This window comes from Dermacentor silvarum, chromosome 9 (assembly GCF_013339745.2).
Source record: "Dermacentor silvarum isolate Dsil-2018 chromosome 9, BIME_Dsil_1.4, whole genome shotgun sequence".
NCBI classification, from domain to species: Eukaryota; Metazoa; Arthropoda; class Arachnida; order Ixodida; family Ixodidae; genus Dermacentor; species Dermacentor silvarum.
The window spans coordinates 18,998,163-19,005,275 of NC_051162.1; the positions used below are offsets into that span (position 1 = coordinate 18,998,163).

General features: G+C 44.6%; 1 non-coding gene across 1 annotated transcript; it reads right to left on the reverse strand.

Annotated features, from left to right (window-relative positions):
- Nucleotides 1-6,764: 6,764 nt before the first annotated feature.
- Trnag-ucc (transfer RNA glycine (anticodon UCC)) lies at nt 6,765-6,836 on the reverse strand. The gene has a single exon. It is a non-coding gene; the product is annotated as a tRNA-Gly (tRNA).
- Nucleotides 6,837-7,113: the final 277 nt, after the last annotated feature.

Genomic DNA, 7,113 nt, shown 5'->3' on the forward strand with positions numbered 1-7,113 from the left:
GCAACGCACTTGCTTGGTGTAATGAGAAACCTACTAGCTGCAGTGCGTCTCGTTGAGGAAATAGAACGTGACGCAGCAACCACTCAGCCAAACTTAGAAGAATCAGAGATCGAAGTTATCCTGACGACAGTGAAATCTCAAGAAAAACTCCACACAGCGAATCCGAAAACACTCAGTAAATTCATGGCGCAGCTCGCTAAAGCGTTCGCTTAAAAATATTTACAACCAGAAGCGGCACACACCGAGTACATTTGTGGCACAGCCAACTAAAGTGCTGGGTTGCGGTCCTCGAGAAAACCTTTGTGACATGATGTCGATTCCACCAAGCGTTCGAGTGATTTAAAGGATCGTTTTTTTGACATTTGCTTAGCGGCACATTTCCAGCGGCCCATTCTTAGTTACCCAAGTTGGCATCGCAGACGTTCATTGAAGTAAGGTATGCGACCGGCCTAGTTGGTGTTTATCCATGACGTTTAACCGCGCGAACTTGGACAAAGGACGGCGTAAGAGACAGACGTAGACCAGCGCTTGCTTACGTATATGTCTCTTACGCGGGGAAAACGGCAACCTACATACATGCAAACATACATACATAGCTGACAAAAAGTGTGTGATGTACCCTAAGAATGCTAACGCACTAAAATGGACGCTTTTGGGCGCAACAAACTGCAACTTAAGTAATTCTCTTTTACAACTCCAACGAGCTTGTGTTAATGCGTTGGCATTTTTAGGGTACTTCACGCACATTCCGGGGCTATCTATCTATCTATGTATCTATCTAGCTATCTCTATCTATCTATCTGTCTAGCTATCTATGTAGGACTCTAACCATCTTCCCGTCTGACTGGATCGCTGGGTCAGTGAATGGTCGAAAGGTCGAAAAGGTCGCTGAGTATCTGCTAGTACGTCTGAGGCAAGCGACGAAACAATTCTCAGCATTCGCATACACTGGCGCACCAGACTTCTCGTCTCGGAGGCCTTCGCACGGAGTTCTGGGAAGCGCTACTAGATGGCGCAGTTTGTCCAAAAAGAACCACTAAAGAGGCGCCCAGTTGTCACATGACACGTTTCTCAACGTTCGCATGCTCCGGCGCGCCACGCATTTCGGAGGCCATGCGCAGACTTTGCGGCGGCACCGCTAGACGGCGCCGACTATGCTTCAGGAAGCGAGAAAGAGGAATCCCGGTGCAGTACACCCCTCATGCATGTTTCGAATGCAGCAGTATGTTGTGTCGATATAGTCATTCAATATTATTAAATGCTTTACTCTCGACAGCCATTGTGAGGTGGGTTCTGTCGAATTTTAGGGTTATGCAATAACATGATGAATAACGAACTTCCTTTTTGCCCCAGCATAGGCAGCCAAATTGCATCAGAGCGTGCTATAAGAGGCGGTAAAATGTGCGTTTTCATCGACAGACCAAATTTATTTATTCATGGTGTAATTTCTGCAGCGCGAACCACTGACCTGAGGAAAGACAGCTCAGAAAGGACGAAGGAATTGCATTCGTCCTCTTTTACCTTTCTTTCCGCACTTAAGCGCATCGCGCTGAGAAAACTTACAGCAAGAACTTAAACCAACCCGCCCACATCGCTATTACTAATTGATTTCTGTTTTCCAGCATCTGATTAAAAAGTTCCGAGGTCCTTGTCTGTCGTTAGTTGACATAGAGCAGACTGAGAGAACAAGCTCACTGCTGAAGGCAAGCAAACGTTTCTGGACAAAAAAATAAAGGAAACAATAATCGGCCATTCTTCCAGCACGCATAAAATGTCACAGCCACAGGTAATGTAAACTCTGACGTCACACATAGCCTTTCGGTAGGTTTCGGCATCAAAAAAGAAGCAAGCAGGGTCCAGGGAGAAGTCCAAAAAAGATCGCAATAACGTCACCTGCTAGTTGGTGACGGAAATCGTGTGGCCTTGCGGCTAATTTATTCGTATTTGCCTCCAGGTGGTCGGCTACAAGCTAAGCTAAGCTGGACGATGCAGAGTCATAAGGTTTTTAAAGCGAGTTTAACACGCCGACCAAAGCACTCTCACTAATCCGTGGATTAAATGGCTCGCAGCTGCGAAGCAGACCGCCGCTGTACAGAAACTAAAACCCGCGTTTTTCAAACCTTGAATTTTACAAGATGGAAAAGATACACACAAGAGATCGCTACATTCACGAGAGGAGAAATATATATTTTTCGCGACGAAGCTTATTTGCATGTTTCTTTATTGGTTAGCACCCATCGGTTTCTTTCTATATCTACCCTGTGAGCAAAGAGATTTTTGAGTGCGTTCCAAGCAAGGTGTATTTTATAAGGTTGTGATTTTTCACATTTGTCACTCTTTATAAATACAACGGGAACATGCAAGTGGGCCTGATTCGTTTGGTTACTTTAGGGTAGGTTTGAAATCAGCGACGATCTTATAAAATACACACTGCACATGCACTTTAGCACAAGGCGTCACGTTTTTCATGACACCTGTCGGTATGCGCAGGAGTAAGGTATGGTTCGCTGCTATAAATAGATCGCCCACACTGCGTCAACATTAACCCTGAGGAACATACTAAAACTTACAAAAATATAAAAAATAATATTTAAGAACATATTATAATTATTCATGCTGTGTTCCTGAACGTAAGCAGCTGCCCTAGTTGAAAAACCAATCGAAGCACGTTAGCCACGGGATTACCTCCTTTGGGATTTAACAGTAGCTTGTTTTAAGCTTGTTTTAAGCTGTTTTAATTAACACCATGAATTTAGTTGCTAAAATTTCATGTTAATGTCACAAAGCAAATCAAAAGTGATATCACCAGGCCACCTGTTGTGATAGTGTGCTAAACCTTCAGTCGACTAGAAAACACTCTTGGTCATCAAAAGGCTCACGAATTAAGTTGCTCGGTACATTTCGTGCGAATTCATCGTAAACGCTTCATTTCCATTTATATTTCTTTCAGAGAGTGCTCACACATTCTACAAGAGAGTGCTCACACAATGAGCCTAGAATTGTGGAGCGAACAGCCGAAGTTATAGTTTAGTTCCGTATTCGCGTACATTTTGCAGATGCAGCAACAAACGAACAAAACTATTGAATGTATGCAAGTTACAACACATGAAATCAAGATTTATGTAAGTGACAAGCATTTCTGTCGGACGTGAAACAAAGAAAACCAATTTTTCCCATAAATCCCGTGAAATGCAAATTTTCGAAGAACAAAATAACTTCTAGGTATGAAAATGATGAACATAACGGAAAGAAAATGTTAGAGAATCCCCTAGTATCATCTCCTACTATGGCAACTGGATGATATTTAAATAATAAGGATTGCTCTGCTGTACGTTTGGTACGTACAATCTAAGGAGTTTACGTAAACCCATATTTTCTTTGCAATGTACATCTAAATTGTGCGGTATTAACCTTTTAGTTGTTGCATAACCTTGGACCAAGCCAGATATCCATGATTTTTGAGCGCAATGCACCGTCACCAGCTACAGTAGACAATAAATTGCTGATGCCAGAAAGTGGTGCCAGGACGACTTTGCTAAAGCTCCTGTAGCGGTGTGTACAGCGCTGCCTCGTAAGTATACATCCTTTTTAATGGCTCGAAAAAGGACACCACACATTTATTCATCGCACACAAATACCGACAGTTAAACAGTTGTTATATTGGTGCGTTTGTGCGTCGTGTTCTTTGTGTGGTGTCTGCTTCTCGCGCAGTATAAAGGAATGCATAGAGTAAACAGCGTCAGCTTGTAAAGTAACAAGCCCTTTTGCACAGGGCTTACTGTGAGTTGAGCGAGTTGATAGAAATTCGTGTTCCTAGAATACGGGCGTGCAGACACGGACACATGTATAGCAACGTTCTGTTGTCCTCTTCGTTCCTATTTCGAATGTGTTCGGATGCCTGTTTCTTCCGTGACGTGAATCTTTTCGCACCGTGTGTCAGTCCCCACTTTCCTCAGCTTTTCTCTGTGTTTGCGCCGGACGTTCGTCCTGTCCCCTTTCATCGACGCCCTTGACCGCGGCGAAAAAGTGGTCTGATCGCGACACTCTCATCCCATTACAGCATCCCGGCATCCGCTCCATCGGTGCAACGCACTGACACTGCACTGTACGACTGAACTGTCGAGAGCCGACGTCGCGTGGCCAGCACGCTCCTGGCAACCTGCCCCGTCCCGGCGTGCCTCGGGCGTCAAAGGCGGGTCGGTTTAGAACGTGACCGCCATAGGCGATTGGCGGCACGCGTCTCGTCGACCTCGCCTTCTTCACGCGGTGGCGGTGGTCGGGCCCGGGCGGGTGCAGTGGGCTGCGGATGCCTCGGGTGTTAATAGCGGTGGGGGACCGTGATGACGCATTCCGATGCTGCCTTTGCTCGCCGAAAGGGTTTCGCATGCCAAGAAGCTCGCTGCGGGTAGAGCTGCCTGCCCCTCGAATCAACGGCGGCATCTATGCGGGCGCGGTAAACGAGTACCCGGTGGTCGACCGCTGTGAGTTCGATTGAGAGACACCGGTTTTCGACCGTATATAGTGTGTACACGGATGGAATCCTGCTCAAACGACGTGTTGTACGCTACACATTTTTGTTTTCGTCGATCACATGTGCGTCCGTCGTACGTACGTAAAGTATTTTCGAAAACCAAGAATGATAGACCCCGATGGGCTCTATTTCGCATATGGTCTAACCATACGAAGAAACTGCCAATTGCGTGAGAGATAGCTTAATGAAATGAATTGTTACGTTTGATGGAAACGAAGAAATAATAACGTAAAGAAAAAAAAATAATGTGGTTGAACTGATAACTTGCCACTGGTAGGAGTCGAAATGAAATCTTGCCCAGTAGACGTGCGGTATTGGCGATATCTTGCGGGAAAAGAAATTCGCTACAGCAATTAACACTGACATTGGCAGTATGAATTTCTCTGCTAGAGATGAAAAATGTCGTTCAGATGCGACTCCACGTGTAAGGAGGAGCGTGTTTAAGACCCCCGAATGACATTTTCACGATCCACGGGCCACTTTTAGTTCATCAAACTTGTAGATAAGTCAGGATAGTACATGTCGCTGGGCTGTTCAGCTCATACTGCACAATTTAAGAATATAAGTCATATGGCCACATAGAGCAAAATGAAAATAAAGTGGGAAGCGTCCAAGGGCAGCACTAAGAAGCTGTGTCGGACACGCCATTACATTTTTCAGACATTCGAAAGATAACGCCATCCTTGTCCCCTTCCCTATTTTCTTTTCATTTTGCGCAAAGTGGCCATAAACTTCATGATCTGAAATAGCAGATGATGCTACACAAAGCATCTTTGAATTGGCGCGAACCGTAACGAATAGAGCTCCTTTGAATAGGTCATAATCAAATAGCTGAAAGAAGTATGCAAGATTGCCCCCACAGAAAGCCTTGCTGGTGCTTCCAGCTTGCGTTTGGGTATAGATTTCTTGTATACGAATCGAAGTGCCTTGAAGACAGACTAGAAGATTTGGGCTGTTCTTAACCTATCGCAGCTATACCTCGGCTCTTTGCACTACTCACTGCAGGCACAGTATCGACGTTTCCTTTACACTTAGAGCTTTATATGGGGTTGCTATGAGGGCGGAATTAGGCATCGTCTGAGTGTGTAGGTTACCAGAGCGGGCAAAATACGAAAGACAAAAGGACTGGACGAGACCTGACGTGCTTCTAGTTTTTTTTTTTCTTTTATTTTTCATATCGACGTCAGACGTAGCTGCAAAGAAGCAAAAAAGAAAGAGAAAACGTTTACAAGAATCTAAGGTATCTATACAAGGCAGGACAAATAAACTAGAAAGACACACTTATCCATAACAAATGGCTTGCATGTGTAAGATTAAAAAAAAATGTTGTAACCGCTTTGTCACTAAACACACTGAGATCAACGTCAATCTAAAAAAATGTACTTTGACGTCGGCGTTCCTACTGTCGTTTTCTGTATATTTTGTCTTTTGCCCGCAGCTGTTGATCTGTTGCGAGAAGTTGTGAAAAACAGTCCAAATGTCTCAATACCTTAGGACAGTAAAAAAATGAATGGACTACCGCATTTTCTTTTGTTTTCCAGGTGATGGGGCCAGTCCAGCTGTGAATTGCAGCTTTTTTTCCCATCACAACTAACCACGTCTATGTGTAACTTTATGTACCTGCCATGTGGATAAATAAACTCAAACTCAAACTCATTGTATAGCTTGAGTGCGAGAACGTTTTCAGGGTGGTAAGACTGCATTGGCGATTGTAGGACTCACGGAAAGTGGTTCAATTAGTGATTGCGCGAGGAAATGAACCGACGCGCCACAGTCATGAGATTGTCGGCCCAAAGCTTCGTGATATATTTTACATTAAACCAGCCTAACCACTGTAAAAAATTGTGTTGAGCTTGGAGACGAGTATCTGTTAGAATCAGATTTAACTTCTGCAATATTTCACGAATGATAAAAGAGTACATGTCAAAACGTAACACGGCTCCAAGAAAGATACGCCAGAAGCACAAGCACCATCAGCTGATATGTTTATTGTAACAGCTAGAAATCGTTTAACTTGATGAAGCAAAGCTACTTTTTTTCGGCCCTTCCAGCTTTCGTTGTTATTATAGCACTCACTATTTTAGCAGTATTCCACAGTGATTATAGAACAACGCCAGCATGCTCATAACACGACCGAAATGTAGCCCGGGCGATCGTTACTTAGCACAACTGCATAGTTTTCACACACAAAAAAATTACAAAAGACGTATGGTACAAAAGAAAAAAAAAGTGTTGCGTCGGCCGGGAATCGAACCCGGGTCAACTGCTTGGAAGGCAGCTATGCTAACCACTATACCACCGACGCCGCTGCTCTACAGTCTAACGACGAAGGCCTATATCGGCTGGATATATTTAGAACTACGTTGCGACGAGGCCTTCGCCGTAGGCGAGAGAAAAAGGAAGCGGGCCAGCAGCCTCAATGGACGCACTTGGCCGAAATGACGCCAACGCACTCCAGATACACGTGTCGTCTACATGCACGCTGTAATCATTGTGTTTCTCCTGTCGGTTGCATTTTATTCTCGCAAAGGAGTGGACACCTGGACAATGACATACACGATGGTCCTCGCATAGAAGGGCAT